At 39.5% G+C, this 24,957-nt stretch overlaps 1 protein-coding gene across 1 annotated transcript in view; it reads left to right on the top strand.

Moving 5' to 3' along the window:
• Positions 1-12,282: 12,282 nt before the first annotated feature.
• Positions 12,283-24,957, top strand: part of LOC117562797 (SH3 domain-binding protein 4-like) — a 34,613-nt gene continuing 21,938 nt past the window's right edge. The window contains 1 exon segment of the mRNA XM_034240696.1: positions 12,283-12,400. The gene's annotated coding sequence lies outside the window, so the exon portion shown is untranslated.

The following is a 24,957-nucleotide window of genomic DNA, read 5'->3' as shown; positions in this document are numbered from 1 at the left end:
GTAACAGAACAAGTGTTTGAATGCGTACATTAACAGGTTTATGATATCACTGCCCGTCTAAGACACCATCTGACTTTCATTACATTTGAATCGAGTGTTTCCTCAACTTAACGTGTTGCTTAAAATAATACTTCTGCATCCAGTATGTGACACTGTGAGTGTTGCTCGGCCAGATACGGCTCAGCTGACTCAGATAAGAAAATATGATACATTATGAAGTGATATGCCGCGGACTGTACTTAATGTTACTCTGATCCGGTTACTTGTGTTGTGGCAGATATTTAAGTGAGCTTTCTTAACGCTAATGTTATAATAGTCAGATTGCTCTGAAGATGGAGGTGATATTCTATAAATGTTCACATTCACACAGTCGGTGATTTTTGCCGGCCGTCTTTCCTGCGACGGCAGCTTTTCTGTATTTCCTTTCTCCTGTAATATGACTTGATCGCTTTAAACTCCGCACACTGAGCTCTGATTGGTCACTGAGTTGAGCTCTTAGCCTGCAACCTAACCTGAGGCCTGTACTACGAAGCAGGATGTTCTCTTAGCGGCTAACTTCAGGGAAAACTCGGGGTTTCCGGTCCTACGAAGCTGGTTCTCTTTTTAGCGGCTAGATCTCCATGGTAACTGATGCTGAGCGGCTAACCTGGTCGAAAAAATAAAGAAAAGTTGCGGCTCAACAGAGAGGTGATTTCTAACTTCTTACTTAGATTTAAACTACATTTTTAATTCAGGACTTTTACTTGTAATGTCGTGTTTTAAGAATATTTAACTTTTCCTAAAGGCTCTTCTTTTCCCCTCACTCTAAAGACTCATTCTGCTGTCCAGCTCCTGATCAGAAAATACTGTTTACTCAGAATACATACAACTATTTGCCTCCCTCATTATAATTTCAGGAGACTTATAAATATTTTATTTATCATTTAACGTGTGGGATCAGAATGAAAAGGCAAAGTACACACAGCAAAGTACACACAGCTGCAGTGCACATTCTGCTGATCAAAGTGCTGCGTGGAAAAAACTGTGTTTGGGACGCTGCGTAAAAACGTTAATTATCACAGGAGCTGCTGCAGGAAAACACTTCACTGAAAACATCTTTAAATATTTAACAAGCAGCAATCAGTCCCTCTGCTGTTCGAGAGGAAGTGTGAAAACACGACTGAAGCTTCACAGCGGGAACACAAACGCGTAGATATAAAATCAACATACATATCTTCAATTGAGATTAATGACTGAGGATTAAAGGGGACATATTCTGCTCATGTTCAGGATGATATTAGTATTTAGTGGCCGCTGTGGTGACATCATTTAATTATACTATTTGTAGGCATTTATTATAGGTCTCAGATATAAATAAAACACATATATTGAGTTCCCAATGAGTAAAGCCTTACGGTACGCCACACGGGAGCGTCGCATTGAAGCGTGCCGGTGGGCGTGTCTGGCGTGCGACCAACAACCAATCACATGAATCTCCCGCCCCGGACACACAAGCACGCGGTTTGATTGGCTAGAGCTTGTACTGGCATATGATTTGATTGGCTGACGCTTCCGTTGCCGCTTCAAAAGTTGAACTTTTCTCAACTTTCGAAGCGAGCAACGGAGGCAAAGTGAAGCGACGGAACCACAATGCAGTTCGGCAAAGCCTGAAAAACAATACAATACAAAGTTGAATTAAAAAGGTGAAACATAATAAAAATAAAGAAGAATAATTATGAAAAATTAAATACAAATAATACAAAAACACATCTTATCCGGGGGACTGAAAATAAAAAACATAGGGGTAAAATAATTAAATACAAATTAAATACAAATAATAATAAAAATACTAACAATAAATACAAATAAAAATTATTACAAAAAATAAGAATAAATAAAATAAGAATTAAAAAGCAGTACAGGGCCTCTTTAAAGAAGTACAAGTTGAAGTTTTTCCCTGAAGTATACGACACACGTTACACGTCTGTAACTGAGTGGAAACCAACACCCTGAGAGCCTCAGACTGGAAACAGCTCCTCAAAGAGTTCACACATTTGTCTTTAAGGAGCTGAAACTAACCGTCGCTGGTGTTTCGCTTAATATTTGAAGCAGCTGAACATATTTACGTTAAGAGAAGGATTGGAGTCATGGTAACACAAAGTAAACATTCAACAACGAGTTCATAACGAGACAGGATGTGAAGGCTTCCCTGCAAACACACATACACACACGCACACACACACACACACACACACACACCACACACACACACACACACACACACACACACACACACACACCACACACACACACACACACACACACACACACACCCAGGGTCGGCGTCATGGGAGGTCATTCCCGGGCCATGCCCCCCCAAATGAGTCACTGTGCCCCCCAACGCCGGGTGGGCAAGCCTTGCCGGTTTTTTTTCTTCTTTTTAATCATAGCCTATACGTGAAAACGTTTCCACTAAATGTTTTTTGTGTGAAATACATCAGAAATAAAGAATACAAATATAAAACACAGCCTGAGGTGTGCTCACTGCTGCTCTCTGATTGGTGTGTTGCTTGACCAATGACCCCCGACCTTTGTTTTGTTATCATTACGTGGCTGTGTGTTTAGATGAAAGCCCGGTGGCGATCTGTTCATCTGTTGTACTGATTATACAGTAAAGCCATCGAAAATAATATGATATACAATACAGTACAAGTAGCCTACTTCTGGGTCTCTGTGTTTCATTCAAGCTCGGCTCTGTGTGTGGCACGAGCGCATTTTGTGAGTGCACGAGCGGTAACGCGGAATGTTGTTGTTAGCATCTGGTTAGCTCGCTATGCTAACGGATATAAAGGGCTGTTTCTACACCAAGGTGGAGGAGAGTCTTCTCCTGTCAGACTGAGAGGATCGTATAACCTCAGCTCAGTGAGGTAAGGACTCTCTCAGTGTTTAGATAGTTCACTTTAGTGTAAGTTATCTCAGTGGGTCTCAAACGGTTTGGTCACCATTTATGTAAACAAGTATTTGCGAGGAACACATTTATATGATCATTATAGTTATTAAAGAATAAGAGAATAAATGAAAAACGGGAATGAAATACTATAGGACAGTAACACAAGAATACAGTTTAAAAGGGGAGTGATTAGTAAAATATCCATAAAGAAAAAGTAAATCTGTGTACAGTTCTGTTTCATATGGATGCTGAGAGATGTAGGCTATCCATAGATCTCTTCACTTTGCTCTCAAAGTGCACCAGATTGATGCATTTAACTTCAATATTTTAAAAATAATCTTCCCGGGGGAGCATGCCCCCAGACCCTCCTAGAGGAGGTTAGGTCCACCCCCACCTAAAACATGTTCACATGGATAGGATACTAAATACATTTGCACCCTTTTTATATGGTGGCCTATGTCCATATATTTCTGTTTTGGTGGTCGTGCCACAACCGTGCATGTCTGCACAAGTCATAGGTGCGCTAGGAAATAGCACTACACCCCTGCAATGTGTGTGAGAGACAACAGACTTTACAGCATGTTGTTTTAAATTGAAGTTGCGTTGGTGTTTGTGTGTTGGTTGTTGACGGCAGTGTGTGCCCCCCTTTGGTAAATGATTGCCCCCCCATTCGATTTGTTCTAGAGCCGACCCTGACACACACACACACACACACACACACACACACACACACACACACACACACACACACACACACACACACACACACACACACACACACACACACACACACACACACACACACACACACACACACACACACACACACACACCAGTGGTGTAATGGATTTGTATTTAACCAAATAACCTTGGAGGCAAATACTTTTATTTTATTGTATGTTCTGCGACGTTATACTTTGTAAAGGGGATATGATGTATTTTTACTAGGGCCGGGACTCGATTAAAAAAATTAATCTAATTAATTAGAGGCTTTGTAATTAATTAATCGAAATTAATCGCATTTTTAATCACATATACATATTTGACCTGAGAACAGTGAGAAGCAATTTTTTTCACATGGATTTTAGTATACCATTAGGCGCATTCACACCGCTAGTACTTTTCCCACAAAGGTTCATGAGAATTTAGTTCATGAGAACTCTTTGAACCTGGGGGTGGATTAGGCAAATGAAGCCGCTGACGTCACTTCTTCTTCTTCTGCTTTGGGTTTACTGGCAGGCCGCAAACCACTTCACGGCGTATACTGCCGCCCAAAGTCCCCGGAGTTGGGGACTGGCTTCAGTAGAAGCTGCTGGGAGTCCCAGCAGCCTTCCGAGTAAATCGCCAGAACGCCGACACCTCCTCATCTCCACCGCTCCCATGTTTTATTTTGTGTTGCCATAAGTTAGTCTCTCTGCGTTTCTGCGCTGGGCTAATGCTAATGCTAATAATGCTAATGCGAGGATAATACAATTCACAAAACTTTTTGGGAGTTTTACAGGGCGTGGTTTGCAATCCGCCCAGCCAATCAGAAATATAGCTCTTTTCTCACAAGAGAGCCGTGCGAAAGTCCCTGCTCTCTAGCAGCTCTCTGCTCTCTAGCAGGGACTTTCGTGGGGGTAAAAAGGTTCTCATGAACTAATTTTAGTACCGGCTCTTTTTGGTGTGAACGCGATAAAAGAGGCTAACGTCCACGCTAGCTTCCACGCTATTGATTGATTGATTGAAAAGTTTATTAACAGCTTGTATATTGGGTACAGTACAGTACAACTCAAAACATACAATTGTTAAGGGGATGCAGACCAGAGAAAGACTTTCGTCTTGTTTACATCAAGCTAGCTGCTATATGTTTTGCATTGAGGTGATACTTGAGGCTTGATGTGCTGCGGTGATATGCGAATTCCTTTTTGCATAATTTGCACACAACCGTGCTCTTATCGACGCTTCCATCCGTCCGTTTTTTAAAACAACATATCCCACTGTTGTTCACTGTGGTTTGTTGTTGTCTGAAGTCATGAACGTTAGTTGGTGCTCCAGTATAATCGGTACGCCTGAAACTCATCCAGTGAGAAACGTTCCGCGGTGCAAAAATAAGTGCGATTAAAATGCGTTAATTTTTTTTAACGCGTTAATTTTTGTGTAATTAATTAATCTTAATTAACGCGTTAAATTCCCGGCCCTAATTTTTACTATTATGCATTATTAAAAAACATATAGATTCTATCATAATCCATCTCTAACAAATAGACCAACTGTTTGAGGTACCCAAAAGTAAACATATTACAAAAAAATGTACAAAATAAATTCCTAAACATGAATAACTTTGTTTTTCTCCGTCAGTAAAATGCTGCATGATGCAACAATAACAATCTAATACTATGATATATAAATAATGATATATATTACACACGGAGGCCCTTATACTGCAGAATCAGTACTTTCACTTTGGATACTTTAAGTACATTTAGCTGATTCTGTACCTCCACTAAAGTGAGTTTTGAATGCAGTATTTTACATGAATGTATTGGTACTTTTACACAAGTTAAAGATCTGAATACTTCTGCATCCTGACTGCTTACGTCTTTTGAAAAAGGAGAAACCAGTGGACTCCTCCTGAGAAAATCCAGAGTGTTCTTCCCTCACTATGGAGGGAAGTGGAGTGTGTGTGTGTGTGTGTGTGTGTGTGCTCCGAGGTGTGTGTTCCCGTCTTTGTTCGGCCACTTCCAGCCTTTCTTAGTCTCAGAGGAACAGCTGGACGTCCTGCAGACTGAGAGCTGAGTCATGCTTAGTTGTGCTTTATAAGAACTGCTGCTTCATTAGTGCACAGTGTGTGTGTGTGTGTGTGAGTGTGTGTGAGGGAACACACACACACACACACACACACACACACACACACACACACACACACACACACACACACACACACACACACACACACACTGCTGGTTACAGGACGTTCTGTCTGAGTCAGCACTTTCTACACGCAGCTCATTTCTTTGTAAGATAACCCAGAGATGAACCTGCAGTTTGACATCGTGTGTATTCCTGCAACCCGTTTCCATGGCGTGACATTGTTCTGTAGTTTTGCAGTTTCAGAGCTCCATTATTGAGATTGTCTGATCAGCGTTCCTTTGCTATTTCCACATGTTGATAGTGAAGTCTTATCTGCACCTGGAGGAACAAACCCTTACATTGGGCCTTTTATATCTAATATTATTAAAGATTATGCGACTGATTTGCAAATGGCTGGTCGCAGAATTGTCCAGAATACAGATGTGAGTGGACTTCTCAGTCAAGTAGGGATAGGGGTGTGTGAGCGGAGCAAAGGAGAAACAAATACGCCTCAAAATCATTTGATTTAAAATGTACTTTGGCTGCGATTTGACATCCTTTAAATTCAGCCTGTCTTCTCTAAACAAGGGAATTAAACCTTTTACTGTAAACCCTCAAAAGTGACCAGAGCTCGGGAAAAAGCAACGGATTGACCTTATTATTTTAGTTGATAAAAAAAGGCAAATGTTTTCAGAGCTTAAATATTCTGATGACAGACAGACACATCAATAATAACAGAAATACCTTTAGTTAAATGTTGTCTTTGAATTAGAGTTGACTTAAGAGCTAGTTAAAAAAAAGATTATCTGTTAAATTAACTCAAATACTAAGAAAACTTCAGAGGAACTTACAACATTAACTAAATGGGAAATGTACGTTTAAACGACTTCATCTTTTTCATTATTTGAAACATCTCAGTTTGCAGTGTACATAGAAAAACTCTTACATAACTCTTATATTGTTTTACTTACCTTGTTTTTACAATGGTGGTTATTTAAACACTTAATGTATTAGAGCACATGTGTCAAACTCGAGGCCCGGGGGCCAAATCCGGCCCTTGGTGGATTTAATTTCGTCCCGCAGGATAATTTCTAATTCCTATTAGATCTGGCCCGCCGGTATATTGCTCTCACACCTTCACTCCATCCTGAGGGTCTCCTCCGCTCAGAGCCTGAGCCCAAACATTGATGACCTTGCACCCAAGATGAGATGCCAAGTATCTGAGCTAGCATCACAGAGCAGCACACTGAGTTCAATGGATGCTTCCTTCTGCACTTTCTCTCAGGACAACAGGGCATGTTTGGTTTCTCTGTGAGGGGAATAGTTTTGTTGAAGCTGTTGTTGGCCTGTGGAGAAATGTACTCATAAGAAATGACTCTGGAAAAGCTGCAGATAGAGCCGTAAGAAATGAATGCAGCTGATTATTTAATGTTGTTTTTATAGGCAATCATTTAAGCTTTGTTAGTTCCAGGTTTAATATGTGCAATAAGTTCATTTCAATAAGTCCTGCAAGAAACATTGAACCAGTCCGGCCCTCCACTAGCACCCATTCTTTAATGTTGGCCCTCTGTGTGTTTGAGTTTGCCCCCCCCCCCCTGCTCTAGATGATAACGGGGGAAATGACTCTGCTTTCATCACTTTTATTCCTGCTGTTTTGCACAGGAGACATTGAAACATTAGCCTCTCCTGCTCACACCTCTAATCATGTGTTGATAGTAGATAGTAACCTCCAAAACACAGACCTCAATATGTCTGACTGGCGTCACACTATTTCCACACATTGCACGGACATCCCTGAGATTGTGAAGTGAAATCTTCATCAGCAAATGTTGGAAACCCCTCGGATGTGTATTTGTGAATGTCTGTACTGCGGGGGTTAAAGCAGAGCAGGGAGTCAACACGAGCCGTTGAAAAGCCTCTATATTAAGGACCTTTAATTGGAAACTAAATGACATGGCATCCCTTCAAATGTTCCTTTCGTCATCCGGATTAAAAGCGTCTGAGTTGCACGAGGCAGGTTTATTATGGTACTTAAAATAATCGATATTCAGTTTCACACCGGACACAAACAGCTTTCTTCTGGGTGAAAGTCTTGTATTAGTTTGTCTGAATTCTACCTTTTACTTTCATTTATTTAGTGTTCTTTCACATCGTGCCCACATGCTCTGCAGCCCGATCTGTCTTTCCCCTTTTATTTTGAATAGTCACAGTCTGTCGGTTTCCTGTTTTACTTTGAAAGGTGTTCACCTCCTGTCTGCATTGCTTCCTGTCTCTGTGTTTTCCCTCCTGTCTGATTGTCTGGGTGTTTCTCAATGTCGAGGAAGGATGCTCCAGAGCCACTATTTCAAGCATCGAGTGCCGCCGAAGGACCGTTCCAATGTCCAGGCTCCTTGGAATTCTACCGAGGGCCGGCGTACTTCGTCGCGGGGAATTTCCAGGCTGCACATGTGTAGACTCTGTGGTCTTAAAATCCCCACAATGCTTTGCGGACGGACCAATTTCCCCAAATCTTTGGCCGAAATCGCGCTCCATTTAAGGCGGGGCCTCGCATAGGACACACACCTGTTAGCCTGTTCCACCATTCTTTGTTTTGCGAGGCTAGGATTCTTGCCTCGCTCCTGAAGCAAGTGACTCGGAAGACATGTGCAGCAAGCATCCTTGACACGTCTTGATTTGTGATGATTCTTGTGTATTCAGTCTTGCTTCCCCTTGTGTTTCAGTTCGTCGTCTTTGTTCCCCATAGTTTAGTTCTCGGTGTCCTTGATGTCCCTGTTCTGTCCTCCTGTGTCCTCCTGTGTCCTCCTGTGTCCTCCGAGTCTTCCTGCTTTGTTTGACTTTTGTTTGCTACTTATCGTTTGATGTCGTTTGCCTGCTTGCATCGTTTTCAAGCTTTGGTACTTGTGGGTTATCTGTCGCCACTTTTTAATAATTGGGTCGACTCTACCGGGCAGCTTGCTCCTCCACAGGAACTTTTCAAACATTAATCCTATTTTGCGGCGATGGGTTATTTAGAGAGTCTGCCAAAAACTAAAAAAGTGGCGACAGATAACCCAAGAACCAAGTTTGAGTTGGAACAGCTTTTGTATCTCTTCTCCTTGTTCGGTGTTTGGGTCCTGATAACATCCCTGTAACACTTCATGCAACATACATTTGGTCCTATTTTGTGCCACAAACACGTCTTCAAAGCTGCAAATAAATCTTTAAATAATATCCTCTGCAGAGAAAGAGCTACCTGCAGTCGAGATATTCTGCAGTAATGTCTCTCCTTCTTCCCTGTGTTATGAAACTGCTCATATTTGATGCAATCCGTCTCCAAAGTGCCTGCAGCCTCACATTACACCTCATATATCACACAGAGAAACACAATGCATCCCATCAAGCCGACGCCTTCCTCTGAATATAAATGAAGATATCTGTGTGTGTCTTTCTGTGCAGAAGCAGCCTGTTCACTCTGCAGGCTGTGAAGCGGTTACGGTGTGTGTCCTCGCTGTGGTGCGATGGACGGGATCACGTTTATTGCAGACAGATCTCGTCGTCCATCGCTCTGATTGAAAGGCTTCTCACATGAGCAGATCAATCATTCATACTCCTCTTTCTCTTCAGACGTCGCTCGAGGGATGGCGATGTCGGCTTTTCTGAAATATCTCACCGACTTCAAATCGATTATTTAACTTCCTATCCAGACAACGAATGGACGCAGACCTATCTCAGTTGCATTTTCAAATCAAAGCTCACCTCTTCAGATCTGTAATTAATGTTGTGTTTTATATATCGTAAGTGCGTTGTTTTCATGGTTTCTTTTTACTGTGGAAAGTGTCTTTGAGTTTCTAGAATAGCGCTTTCTGTTAGGAGTCGTGGAAAAAGGTAGGACCCAAATGCAGACTACAAAAAGGTAAAGGTTATAAACAAAAGCGAGCTTTATTTAAAAGCTGAAAAAACACACAAACATGGCATGAAAGACACAGGTAGCACAAACACACAACACTGACCGTGAGCAACAAGGAGGGAGACAGGGGAGACTAACAAGAAGCGTGACGTGAAGGGAGGACACACAAACAATGAACCGACAGGGGAACACAGGAAGAGACAAGACTAAATACATATATATTTATATAAATATATATGTGTGTGTGTGTGTGTGTGTGTGTGTGTGTGTGTGTGTGTGTGTGTGTGTATACCGCACTGTGAATGAATCAAAGTAAATATAGAAGTGGTCATGAACACATCTGTCCATCAGACAGAGGGCTGCTGCCTCCTGTCATCATTAATGGACGTCTCTTTAAAATGACCGCTCAGAGGAGAAGAGTTCTCATTTCTCTAACTCCCCTCCTCGACTCCCCTCCTCGACTCCCCTCCTCGACTCCCCTCCTCGACTCCTCCGCTCGCATCTCCTGTGGGCGGGACTAAGTCTCGAGGATAGGAGTCGAGGATAGGAGTCGAGGAGGGGAGTCGAGGAGGGGAGTTAGAGAAATGAGAAAGGGCCCAGCTCGAGTGGCTAGAATTTGAAAATACACAACCGGAAAAAATCTGCCACTTCCTCACAGAGCCCCTCCTCCAACACACACGAACGCGCACATGACCAATGAGGGCAGAGATCAGTCTGTGCCCCGATGGAAGGCTGACAGGCAGGTAGGCCATCCAGTTACTTTAGCCGGCTCAGATGATTGGTCGAGCTTTCTACAGCGCCACGGCTTCCAGAGATGATATGTTTTATGGATTTTTGGTCAAAGCATTTCATTTATTCATTGCTATCGGGACGTTTAGAGCATTCCATGGAATATAAGTGTTTCTGAAGTGAATTACATAGCCCACCTTTAACATAATACATTCAAATCAATTGTCATGGCCTGACCAAAATAATAATCATGATAACGCATTAAGCATATATAAGATATATATAAGTTGAATACACGTTTAATATACAATTAAATAAAAATATTCCCACATTTCAGAAAATAATTATACAAATAAAAAATAATTGTATACATATAAAGAATTATGATAATAAAAACAAATAAATGAAATAGGGTTGAAAAAACTTGAAATTCAATTTTGTCAAATAAAAAAAAAAGAATTAGATTAATATTCTTTTAAAGTTTCACCAATAAATAAATTAAAAATAATTAACCTTATCAAATGTAATAAAGAAAATAAAGAAAAGGTGATTTAAGTAACATTTAAAACATTTTTTTATTATTTTTTTAAAGAATTAATCAAAGCGTCATTTTATAGCGTTATAACTTTTTCTATTTAAATAAATTATAGTTTAAACTGTAAAAAAACCTAATCCTAACCCAAAGGTATAATAAAGTGACTGGCCAATTTAAAAATTTGAAATATAATAATAAATGAGTTTACTATGAATCAATTTGAAATATATCGTGTTCAAAATGTGTGGGTCATTCCAACATTTTTGAAAAATGAACCTTTTATTTTATAATTGTTTTATGTATTTAGGAAAAACAGATAATAAACCATCAAAAAAAGTGATTTGCCCAGCTAGGCAACAAATTAATATTTTCCAATGAAGAGTTACCCGTTACTCTAATTAAAGTAACAGGGTTGAAAATCAATGCTAATTTGAGCTTTAACCTCAGGAAGTATTACTAGATGTAGCATGTAATGCTACTTTCAAGGCAAGGACACACTTTATCTAATGCAAGAAAGATATCTTTGAAATGAATATGCTTTATTCTGATAATATGAGTAACAGGGTTGAGTGGTCAGAGTGCCACACTCTTTTAAGACTGAAAAGATTGTAAAAATATGAAAAATAAAAGAGGACTTAGTTGTGGTCTACCCATGGCACTAGCACATGGCTTGATGATGTCACTTCCTGTGTGTCATCTGACTTACAGTTTGTTCACTTCCTGTGCCAATCTAAAAAGGTTTGGGTAACAGGGTTGAACGCATGTTGAGGGACACACCTTCTGTGCAACATTACTGTTATCTAAAATGTGTTTATGATTTAACAAATTGATTTTGCCATTACAAGAGACATATATCTATAGAATAACCAACAAAAGTAAATAAAATCCCTATTTTAAATGTTATATTTGACGCAAGTTGCTCACCAAGAAGCAAGAGAAAAAGGCCATTTTAGGGGATGTTCGAGAGCTATTTGATCATTTAAATAATATTTTGAAACCACTTTTTCTACAACTTTATATACATTTTGTCTCAAGACAAGTATGTTTAACACAACAAGTGCATGTTTTAGCATTTTGGGCATGGATTATTACATTTTTTATATGGGGGACATGAAATGTGAATGACCCAAGTACATTTTAACATTATAAAAACATGACTTTGTATACACAGCATTATCTTTTAAATACAAAACTAATATGTTTACATATACTCCTTCATCATTCCAACAAACACATTGGTTTTTTAATACCTTAGAATCTGCAGATATAACTAGAATATCTGTATATTTATTGAGTAAGCATTGTGTGAGATTTGAACCATTTGAACCGGTGGAGTGACATCATGCCCCGGCCTGAGGCCCCTCCCCTGCCCGCTGACATCACTCAGAGCCCGGCCTCTTTCCTCCAGGAGGCTCGGTGATCATCAGCAGCTCCGGAGCTCCAAACTGCGCTCTCTCCATGGGACTAAACAACACTTATTCCCCGCAAGGTAAGCCACCGTTTCCCGTGTTTTCCTCCCCGGTTTCGGTGCCTCCTCTCCCGGATACATTGTCTCTGTTTCCTGGGAGTGTTTTCCACACCTGGATCCAAAAGAGCGAGCAGCAACTTTTCTCCAAGGCGAAAGTGGAGCACATTTAGTGGAAGAAAACGACGATTAATCCGCATTTAAAAAGGTTTATTTTGGATTTCCCCACTGGTTTTATAAGTCCTGGGAATCCCCTTTCCCCTGGATCTGCTCCACGTCTGCTCTTTTTTCTGTCTGGTGGGTTTTTTTTGGACCGTTTTAAGTCCCAGTGCTTCCAGTGGGTGGAACTGGGTGCAAAACTACAGGCTCTCTGCTGCGGGAGAGGGACTAAAGTCGGGTTAAATCCGCAGTGTAAAGGGAATTAAAACCATGCAAAGCGGTATTATGTTATATATTCAGCTGTTATAACCACAGTACACTCGGTGGTCTCTTATGGGAGGGGGGGGGGGGGGGGGGGGGGGGGGGGGAGGCGGGGGGAGACACCAGTTGCCATGGCATTAAACAGCTAACAGTTTTAAATGGAGATTTAACATCATCATTCTTTATCATTGTCTCAGAGCTGGCTGCAGAGAAACCAGAAAGAGAAATGCATGACGGAATAATGACCTATAACACATGTATACCTCAATGGTAACAGACGGGATAGTTGACTGTTTAGCAACACATCTGGATTTACGACCTCTTAAATGTGAATATTTGCTGTTTTTATTCCTCTTTCATGGTAATACATTCATATTTTTGGCTTTTGGATATTGGAAATAGAGGGCTGGAACATTTTTATGGGCATTTTCACTGTTTTTCAGCCTTTTATTGACAATATAGTGTTAATACTTGCTGTTTTTATTCCTCTTAAATCATAATAATTGACAATATTGGGCTTTTAGACATGTGACTGGATTCCTTTGATGGCTAGTAAACACAGTTATTGACCATATAGGGTTAATATTGGCTGCCCTTATGGCCCGTATTGTGAGTATTTGGATGTTGGACATTTAAACTACACAATTTCTAACAATTATTTGGCTTTTGGAACCTTCATGATAACATTTGCTAATTATATTACAATGTCGTCCAGGCACATTCATATCTGTACCTTCTGGACTACATCTTGAAACTTCTTGGCCATTCTGACGATTCTTTGACCTTTTATGGACCTTAAGATGTGATTGATATTTTTGGATTTCGGTTATTGGAAATAGAGGGCTGGAAAACTTTATTGGGCATTTTCACAGTTTTTGAGCTTTGTATTGATATATATATATATAGCGTTAATAGTTGCTGCTTTTATTCCTCTTATATCATCATACTTGAGAATACTTGGCTTTTGGACATTTGAACCAGACAACTGATATCTTTAATGTCTAGTAAACACAGTGTTTGGCATGTTATTGACCATAGTGTTAATATTTATGTGCCATATTTTGAATATATTTGGATTTTAGATATTTTATTTACACAACTTCAACCTTTTTTGCCAATTTTAACAATTATTTTCGCTTTTTGGATTATTTCATGCTAACATTTTGGGCTTTTGGATATCTGAACTACACATCTAAAAAGCCTCTTGTCCATTTTGACTATTTTTGGACCATAACATGTGACTATTTGCTGCCTTTATTCCTCTTTATTGACCATAGTGTTAATAGTTGATGCCTTTATTACTCAAACATGAATATATATGCATTTTGGCTTTTCTTTTCACATGAATATTATCTTTTCGATTTACAAATCGAGGTTTCTCCCATTTTTCCCTTTAAACTGTGGGTTTTCTCCGGAAGTTTTTCCTTGTACGATGTGAGGGTCTAAGGACAGAGGGTCTAAGGACAGAGGGTCTAAGGACAGAGGGTCTAAGGACAGAGGGTGTCGTATTGTCATACTGATATTCTGTACACACTGTGAAGTCCACTGAGACAAATGTAACATTTGTGATATTGGGCTATATAAATAAACATTGATTGATTGATTGATTTAATGGACCATGGATCATAAAATATACATTTACTTGGGTTTTTGGACATTAAACTACCGAACTATACAACTGGGAAGCTTTTATTGGCCATTTTCCACCGTTTTTTGGCACTTTTTTGGACCATATATTGTAACGTTGCTGCCTTTTAATCCTCTTATATCATAATACTTTAATACTTTGGCTTTTGGATATGAGAACTTCACAGCTAGAAAGTTGAGGGCATTTGTATCTACCTTTATCACTGTATATCTTTGGCTTTCGGATATTGGACTGGAACACTTTTATTGCAAATAATCTAATTGCGATTTTTCAGACAGATATTGCGATTTGCGATATTTGTTTTTAAGCGACCCAACGGAAGTTTATTGTAAAATGCTAAAATGGATCAATCTGTCAATCACCTTCTATCATGGGCCACTTCTGATTGGTTCTGGTACATGTCGTTCAGCCCTACTTTCCTCCTTTATTCTTCTTATGATGTTACATGGATATATGTTTGACCTTTCGACGTTTTAACTAGAAAACTGTCAGATTCTTGGGGCATTTTCCTTTTACCTTTTATGGAATATATATTGCGATTATTTGCTGCTTTTATTACTCTTCTATAATACATTGATAGTATGGGCTGTTAGACATTCAAACTAGACATGGTCATTTTAACCTTTTCTTGGACCATCTAATGGTAATATTTGCTGCATAATTTACTTTTATATCATAAAACATGAATATGGCTTTTGGACATTTTAATTGGACGCTAATTGATGTTTTTTGGGAATATTTGCTGCTGTTATTCCTTTTATATCATAATAAGTGAGTATTTCTTGACATTTGGTCAAATTAACATTAATCCATTGGCACCAGTTGTGATAGTTCATCTTTCTGAAGCATTTTGGCTTTTGAAGGGCAAAACTATATTAGGCAATAGACATCCTTCACTTGTTTGACATGTTATGCTCCATATAACAATGAATGGATAATGAAATCTGTATTCACTGCAGCCTTGATTAAAACGGTGGAGAAAAAGACGATGAATTGAGTCAATCAACAGAGAAAGCATTGGCGAAACATGTAAACGTTGATTTCTTTAGGCAAAAAAGGTGAATATTTGCTACTTTTATTACTCTAATTTAATAATGCATACACTTATTTGAATTTGAGACTTTTGACCTGGGGAACATTAACGCCCATTTTCACAGTTTTTTGACATTTTCTGAAACATTACATTTTGTAATCAGGAAAATTAATTTGTACATTACCAGATAATGGAATCACTTATTTGCAAAAGCATTAGTAAAGTAGTCAAAAGTTGACTTTACCCACATTTTGGTTAATATCTTCCTACAGATTTGGGTTTTTACGTCTATTTATCAACAAACAACGCATTTTATATCAAATCAGCCTCTTTTTGGCTCCTTTAGAAGCTGAGACAACACTACTGCAGTACTTCACAGTAGGGCTGCTCGATTCTGGCAAAAATCATAATCTGGATTATTTGGGTCAATAATTGATATCACGATTATTAAAAACGATTATCCATTTACTTTGAAAACATCCATTTATTGGAGACATTTTTTTTAAACAGTATGTTTTTAACAGTTGATTTCCCTGAACTTTAAATAAAGTTCAACTGAAAAACCAAAAATAAATAAATAAATAAACATACTGTAAAAAAATAGAAAAAAAAGTAATAATAATAAAAAGATAATCGTTTTATTTCGATTACGTTGTTTTCGTAATCGGTTGCAAGCCATAATCGTAATTGCGATAAAAATACGATTAATTGAGCAGCCCTACTTCATATATATATCATGATATAAGTACTTAAATACTACTAAAACTAGATTGACAGAACTACAAATAGGACCAAGGATCATAAAGGTTTATTTGAAAGCATGTTGCTAAATCACAAAACTCTGATATAACTGAGCAAGTTGATTTATATTCAAATATTCTACCCCAGAAAAAACGGTTAACCGATTAACTGAAATGTACATATCCTATAAATAAAAATAAATAAATACTTGTTCAAATAAGTTTAGAAACCAAGTCGAATTTGTCAAATGTATTGAACTGGTGATCACAGGCTGAACAGCTGACAGCTATAGGCTACAGCGTTCATGCTTAAAACATCACTTGGTTTTTAAATGAAAGAGGGATCAAACACGAACATCATAACGGGTTAGTGGTAACGTAACCCTTGACAACAGAGATCAACCTTGTAACAGGCCTATGCACAGAATGCAGTTATTCAATACTCATTCTTGTTTAAGAATATGAGCATGTCTACTCAGGGGAGAGGCGGGTGCAGAGGCGATTCACAATCAGGCCAGCTGTAGAGGAGACCCTCTCAGCTGGCATCTGGGCATAAGATGAGGTTTGAGTCTGCGTGGTCTAAACACACCTTTAGACCTAACACACTTAGCTATGGCACTGTCGTACACATTGAATTATTCCATTTGATCATATGTAATCAACTTAAGCACCCCTCCCAAAACTAAAAATCGAATCTCATATTCGAATACCTGAATAATTTTCAATATTTGATTAATCGTTCCCATCCCTAGTTAAAAGTGTAATTGTGATTTGTGGTAAAAAGCTAGTGTTATATTTAGTGTTTGAGGTAAAAAGAGGATGTTTCTATTCTGCTGCAGCTCAAACAACATGACATATAAACGCTCTGATTTCCCAGCAACAGAAATCAGATCCTTTGATTTAATTTCCTCAAACATCAGACTCTGTGGATGTGATCTTCAGTTGAATCTGCTCCTGCAGACGGAGAGAGAGATATGAGCACAAACACTGAATAGAATCAAAACCTTAATGTAGGCGTTTCCGTCACATAATGATTCATTCATACTTCCATTATAAATCAATTACCCCAGCAGTGATTACATCTGCAAACTCTCCTGGATATCAATTCAATAACTGTGGGAATAACGAATGGATCCAAAGAGGCTGCGATGGCTCTGATTGATTAAAGTCTGACAGTTATTTTACCCTTCTAGAAATATCAGACGCCGTTTAGAGAGATAGATAAATAGATTACATCACATGTCACTTGTTAGACGCTTTTATCCAAAGCGACTCACATACTCAATACTGTGGGCAATCCCCACAGGAGCACTTTGGGGTGAAGGCTCTCAGGGACACAACGACATGCTGACTGCAGTGGGGTTTGAACCTGTGACCCCCTGAACCCAACACCAACGCTCTACCCACTGCACCACACGCCTCCTGTGGATGGATGGGTAGAGATAGAGAGAGATAGATATAGATAGATAGAGATAGAACCATACACTGCGCCTACACTGCGTTACTATAGTTCCCGCCCCCAGCTACTAAACTGTAATGGAAACGCAGCATAAAGTGAGCCTGGCCTACCAAGGCCTACCCAGGCCTACCAAGACCTACCAAGGCCTACCCAGGCCTATCAAGGCCTACCCAGGCCTACCAAGGCCTACCAAGGCCTACCAAGGCCTACTAAGGCCTACCAAGGCCTACCCAGGCCTACCAAGGCCTACCCAGGCCTACCCAGGCCTACCCAGGCCTACCAAGGCCTACCCAGGCCTATCAAGGCCTACCAAGGCCTATCAAGGCCTACCAAGGCCTACCCAGGCCTACCAAGGCCTAACTATACCGTACTAAGCCGAGCGAGGCCCTGCAGTGGAAATGCGCCTTTTGCAGACATTTCTTACGCGTTTTTCTTCCATAAGATTAGTTTCACTCACGTTGGGAGTTGGCCTCCGGTGGTGTGTTGATATTGCGTTTACTCAAAACAATAAACAACTTAGGTAGTCTTTCTTTCTTTCTATGTATAGGCTTCTGTAACTTAACGGTTAAAAACTGTGCCTCGATGTGATGGCTGGCACCTTGGGACTTGTAGTCCTTTATACGGTCTTGACTACAGACGCCACGATTAGGTAGACCCTTTTTATAAACTAGCTCTAAGACGTTTCATAATATTAAGTTTCCCATTGCACAAACATCCCCAAAGAGGAAGACCTCCCTCTGAACGAACATTTCTCTCCTAAGACACATCTTATCTGGTCTTTCCTTCAGCATGTGTTGCTTCACACCGGGCAGATCATACTCCCTTCTCTCAGACGTTATCAGACGTTTATAACAACCGACAGCAACTTGGAGACGCACGACGATATCAGCGTCAGAGTATGAGTATGTTAGGTACAAACACAAATGACTCTATGCTAGTTGTAGTAAAGAAATGTGTTTATGTCTGAATCTGCATCTCATGATAAAATAAGGCACGATCATTTAGTACTCCACCATAAGAGAGACTCGTTTTCAGCGGTTTTCTGCAATTAGGTGGTAACAAAGTAATTATAATCAAAAATCTCTTACATCAACAACAACATCAAGGATGATTGCTATGTAGCTACGATTTGGGCATGTATCAGATTCAGAACATTTGATTTCTTAACAGTCGCTCCATTTTAGAATAAGATAAATAAAATATAAATATTCTTAAAAACATAGTGAAGTAGGAAATGCACATTGTACCACAGTATACAACAACACCAACATATTTATAAATCAATATACACAGGCGGTGAGTTTATTTATACTGCTAATTTTAACACAACTCAAAGTGCCTTATGAACAAAGACTGAAAAATTACTTTTAAATACATAAACCCATCCATCCATCCATCCATCTTCTCCCGCTTATCCGTGGTCGGGTCGCGGGGGTAGCAGTTCCAGCAGAGAGCCCCAAACTTTCTTTTCCCCACATCAACCAGCTCTGACTGGGGGATCCCAAGGCGCTCCCAGGCCAGCGAAGATATATAATCCCTCCACCTGGTCCTAGGTCTACCCCTTGGTCTCCTCCCAGCTGGACGTGCCTGGAACACCTCCCTAGGGAGGCGCCCAGGTGGCATCCTAACTAGGTGCCCGAACCACCTCAACTGGCTCCTTTCGACGCGAAGGAGGAGCGGCTCAACTCCGAGTCCCTCCCTGATGACCGAACTTCTCACCTTATCCCTAAGGGAGACGCCAGCCACCCTGCGGAGAAAACCCATCTCGGCCGCTTGTATCCGCGAATACATAAACCCATAAAATATAATTAAAACAAACTATAATAGAGAGAGACATGTTTAAAATACAATAATAAAAGCAAGAGTGCAGTTTAAGATATAAATAGTTGTTTTATTGAATGGAAAACAGCCGAGAAGTGCGTTCAAAAAAACTGATGCAAATCAAGTGTTTTTATATCTGAATCACTCAGAAAGTGTTTTTATATCTGAATCACTCAAAAAGTGTTTTTATATCTGAATCACTCAGAAAGTGTTTTTATATCTGAATCACTCAGAAAGTGTTTTTATATCTGAATCACTCAGAAAGTGTTTTTATATCTGAATCACTCAAAAAGTGTTTTTATATCTGAATCACTCAGAAAGTGTTTTATATCTGTATCACTCAGAAAGTGTTTTTATATCTGTATCACTCAGAAAGTGTTTTTATATCTGTATCACTCAGAAAGTGTTTTTATATCTGTATCACTCAGAAAGTGTTTTTATATCTGTATCACTCAGAAAGTGTTTTTATATCTGTATCACTCAGAAAGTGTTTTTATATCTGAATCACTCAAAAAGTGTTTTTATATCTGAATCACTCAGAAAGTGTTTTTATATCTGAATCACTCAGAAAGTGTTTTTATATCTGAATCACTCAGAAAGTGTTTTTATATCTGTATCACTCAGAAAGTGTTTTTATATCTGAATCACTCAGAAAGTGTTTTTATATCTGAATCACTCAGAAAGTGTTTTTATATCTGAATCACTCAGAAAGTGTTTTTATATCTGAATCACTCAAAGTGTTTTTTATCGGTCCCTGAGCGTCTCCTCCTGAGGTCCTGACATCGGACGTGAATGAATTCTTTGTCTGAATGAATGCATGTGATTCCAGATAAGCGTCTCAGCTGATTACAACAGTTATGACGACATGAAGGCATGCTGGTACCCCCCCCCCCACCAACAACAACGATAACAACACCAACAACCAGTCACAACCTCCATTATAAGACAGTCTTTATACCAGGAGTGAGTCACACTGGAGCCCCCCCCCCCCCCCCCCCCTCGTTATGCCTCAGAGTGCACTGCTGCTATCAGAGAGGATCCTTTATCAGCTGCATCTGATCTGCTCCAAGATGGAACAATGATTGCTGAGACGTTTCGTTTACTTTGACTGTAAGAGTATTCCTACACTCTGGTACTTCTACTTTTACTCAAGTACACGATCTGAGTACTTCTACTTTTACTCAAGTGCACGATCTGAGTACTTCTCCTTTTACTCAAGTACAAGATCTGACTACTTCTACTTCACTCAAGTACAAGATCTGAGTACTTCTACTTCACTCAAGTACAAGATCTGAGTACTTCTCCTTTTACTCAAGTACAAGATCTGACTACTTCTACTTCACTCAAGTACAAGATCTGAGTACTTCTACTTCACTCAAGTACAAGATCTGACTACTTCTACTTTTACTCAAGTACAAGATCTGAGTACTTCTCCTTTTACTCAAGTACAAGATCTGACTACTTCTACTTCACTCAAGTACAAGATCTGAGTACTTCTACTTTTACTCAAGTACACGATCTAAGTACTTCTACTTTTACTCAAGAACAAGATCTGAGTACTTCTACTTTTACTCAAGTACAAGATCTGAGTACTTCTACTTTTACTCAAGTACACATCTGAGTACTTCTCCTTTTACTCAAGTACAAGATCTAAGTACTTCTACTTTTACTCAAGAACAAGATCTGAGTACTTCTCCTTTTACTCAAGTACAAGATCTAAGTACTTCTGCTTTTACTCAAGAACAAGATCTGAGTACTTCTCCTTTTACTCAAGTACAAGACCTGAGTACTTCTACTTTTACTCAAGTACACATCTGAGTACTTCTACTTCTACTCAAGTACAAGATCTGAGTACTTCTACTTTTACTCAAGAACAAGATCTGAGTACTTCTCCTTTTACTCAAGTACAAGACCTGAGTACTTCTACTTTTACTCAAGTACAAGATCTGAGTACTTCTACTTTTACTCAAGTACAAGACCTGAGTACTTCTGCTTTTACTCAAGTACAAGATCTGAGTACTTCTACTTTTACTCAAGTACAAGACCTGAGTACTTCTGCTTTTACTCAAGTACAAGATCTGAGTACTTCTCCTTTTACTCAAGTACACGATCTGAGTACTTCTACTTTTACTCAAGTACAAGATCTGAGTACTTCTACTTTTACTCAAGTACAAGGTCTGAGTACTTCTACTTTTACTCAAGTACAAGATCTAAGTACTTCTACTTTTACTCAAGTACACATCTGAGTACTTCTCCTTTTACTCAAGTACAAGATCTAAGTACTTCTACTTTTACTCAAGAACAAGATCTGAGTACTTCTCCTTTTACTCAAGTACAATATCTGAGTACTTCTACTTTTACTGCATATCATGTATCTGTATTTCTTGTATTGTTTTGCTACAATACAAGAACACATTGCTAGTATAAGCTAGCATGCTAACAGCACTCTATGGTTGAAATCCACAGACTTGTTCACAGCGTTTGACACAGCAGTGTACTAAAGAAAGTATTCAAATTGAGACACAGCAAACGTCTCTAAAGGATGCTTCTATGGCGTCACAGATGAACGCGGTTTGTTTTATTCTCTGAACAAACGGGAGGTCTTAACGTTTCCTGACGTCACAATCCTGGTGAACAACGGCAGAGATTCCCTCATCCATCAGTCCTGCTGTCTGCTAGCATGACTGCTGTGAACTCAGAGCAGGGGGAGTGAAGTGTGTGTGTGTGTGTGTGTGTGTGTGTGTGTGTGTGTGTGTGTGTGTGTGTGTGTGTGTGTGTGTGTGTGATTGTAGTGCCATTGTTGTCAGGTTCGTGACAAGACTGGCAACAAGGACAGCAGCCCAATGAATTTCCTGATAAAGCGGAGAATGACAGTTAACCGTGAACTCTAACCTCGTCTTTGTCGTGAGGAGAAAGATACATCTTCCTCTCCTCCTCCTCCTCTTCTTCCTCCACTTGAGTAGTGCATGATTCATTTGGAGCTCTGCATTCCTCACATTCCTCCCCTGCTTATCCACCTTGGTGTGTTTATATTGTGGATTGTAGGGAAGTAGGATGGCTGCGAGAATCACAGTGTGCATGTGAGGCTGCACAATATCCAGCGTGAACACCAGTAAATATGGACTTTAGCAAATGTTCCCGCGGCCTGAGAGCCAGAGGTGTTTGCAGATCAAATGTTCCCGCGGCCTGAGAGCCAGAGGTGTTTGCAGATCAAATGTTTGAACATGCAGATTATCGCCGCCAGCAACAAACACTGAGTGGGTTTTATTAAAAAAGGAAAAAGCGCATTTAATATTCTGTGTCTACTCGTCTCAGATCAGACGGTTAGTCCTCAGGAGTAAATAATAACAAGTGTTTCTACAAAACAACATCCAGTTTATTGACAAGAAGGTTTTAATGTCCAAAGATAATGCATGTAGAGAATAATGGGTCGTGTGAAACACAGAAGCGAGAAGGTCAGAACCAGAATGGGTTTCATTACCAAGTTTACACATACGAGGAATTTGCTGTGGTATATGATACATATAAAAGCAATTGGAAAAATGTATTAAAAAAACAGAAAATATAACTCAAATAAATCTTAACTATTGTGTTTGACTGTGATTTACAAAATAAATAAAGAGACAGGGAATTTTATTTGAAGAAAATCCTAAAAATATGTACGATTGGTAAAATTAAAATGTGTTATTAAATACAAATAAATAAATAAATAGACAGAGCATTTAATGGAAACAATCCTAAGAATAGGTATGATTAAAAAAATTCTAAAAAATAAATAAACAAACCAGAGAAATAATTTAATTCAAACAAATTCATGAAAATATGTTTAATTGTTAAACATATGGAAAATAAATGTAAAACCACTTTAAAAATATCCAACAATATTTATTATTGTTTAAAAAATGGGGTAAAAAACAACACACAATGTATTATTAAAGGCATATACATTCACAGATAATAATATAATATATATAATAACAAATAATCGGCTTTGAACTCATGAAAACTGCTTGTTGTAATCAAACGTCCTGCAGTCATTACATTCACTATTCCAGTTAAGGACTATTGTGTGGCATCGATGTGTTTAGTTTCTTCTACTTGTATGGTAAATACATATATGTATATCCAGTCTTTGAAGTACTCTGCTATAAGCTGCTTTATATCCAGTGAGAAGCTGAAGCAACACATCTCACAGGCAGTAGCGTGGCGTGGGCAAAAAATGAGGGGAAGCCAATAATACGTCCTTTCTTTTGGGTCGGGGGTGTGGTGGTCAATGTAATAACGTAACCAGATGAGTGATTACAGCACCCGGTATCATTTTACACACATTTGTATCAGATGCAGGACTTACACACGCCTGTTATCTAACCGACAGGTCCGCACGCACTCTCCAGCCCAAACTCTAATAAGCATTCATTCACAAACTAAATCAGGAGACCTTTAACGTTTTACGTCCGATTCGCTCCTTTGTTCCTCGCTGTACACAGCTCCAGTTTGGGCATTGGCCTGTCATCAGATTGTATTTGTTGTTGCTGCTGTAGCGGAAGTTTAGTACAATTATTTTTGATTAAATACTCCAAATCTCCACCCTCCATAATTGCACTTGCTTCAGTTGCTTGCTACTTTCTAACGGCGGTGAGAGTGATGCAGTGACGCTATCTATCTTCTATCGATTAGATTTATGATTCAAAAATGATAAAAGTAGGGTAGACATGTGGATATTATCCGACTGAACACAACGTGCATTTATCTAACAGGTTTGTTTTCCACTGACCTTATTTCGAGCTATTTTCCTAAATCCTATGGAGAACTCCCGTTGCTTTCTGTCGAGGGAAACCGAGCGCAGCTTACTTCCGGGTTTTAGGATGCGTCACTGCAACACTAAGTTGATGCGATTTGATTGGATTGTGAGGGAAGCCAGCCGCCTCTGGCTTCCCTTGGCATGGCCCTGACCAATCACAGGTTGGCAGGGGCATCACGTGAGCCTCATCTGATTGGTCAATCCCTCCATTTTTTTCACCAAGGGAAGCCAATTTCGGCTGGCCTCCTCTCGCAACAGAGAGTGCAATCTACTGTTTCACCATAACATCTAGAGGGGCGCTGTTTCACTCTTTGTAAAATACTCAATGAGAATGGGGAGAGACGGGCCGGCAGCAACACACAACAAAGAATATCCGAAACTAAACGAAGTGTTTTTATTTATTAAAATTATAACTACAATCCGAAAAAACAGGGGAAGCCTGGCTTCCCTTGGCCTCCAGGAGAAAACGCCACTGCTCACAGGTGTATTTAACTCTCGCTGCGTCCACACTACAGCGTCGACAGCTTCAAAAACAGTTTCCAACGCGTCTGCCCATTCACTTTGAATGGGGTGACGTCACGTTGCCTCGCTTTTCGCCGAACTGAATTGTGGGTAGCATAGCGGTCCGTCTCCGGAGTCAGAAGTTGAACATTGTTCAA

This window comes from Gymnodraco acuticeps, unplaced genomic scaffold (assembly GCF_902827175.1).
Source record: "Gymnodraco acuticeps unplaced genomic scaffold, fGymAcu1.1, whole genome shotgun sequence".
Lineage (NCBI taxonomy): Eukaryota > Metazoa > Chordata > Actinopteri > Perciformes > Bathydraconidae > Gymnodraco > Gymnodraco acuticeps.
The sequence above is the reverse complement of the archived record's forward strand: the minus strand, read 5'-3'. Positions and strand labels throughout refer to the sequence as shown.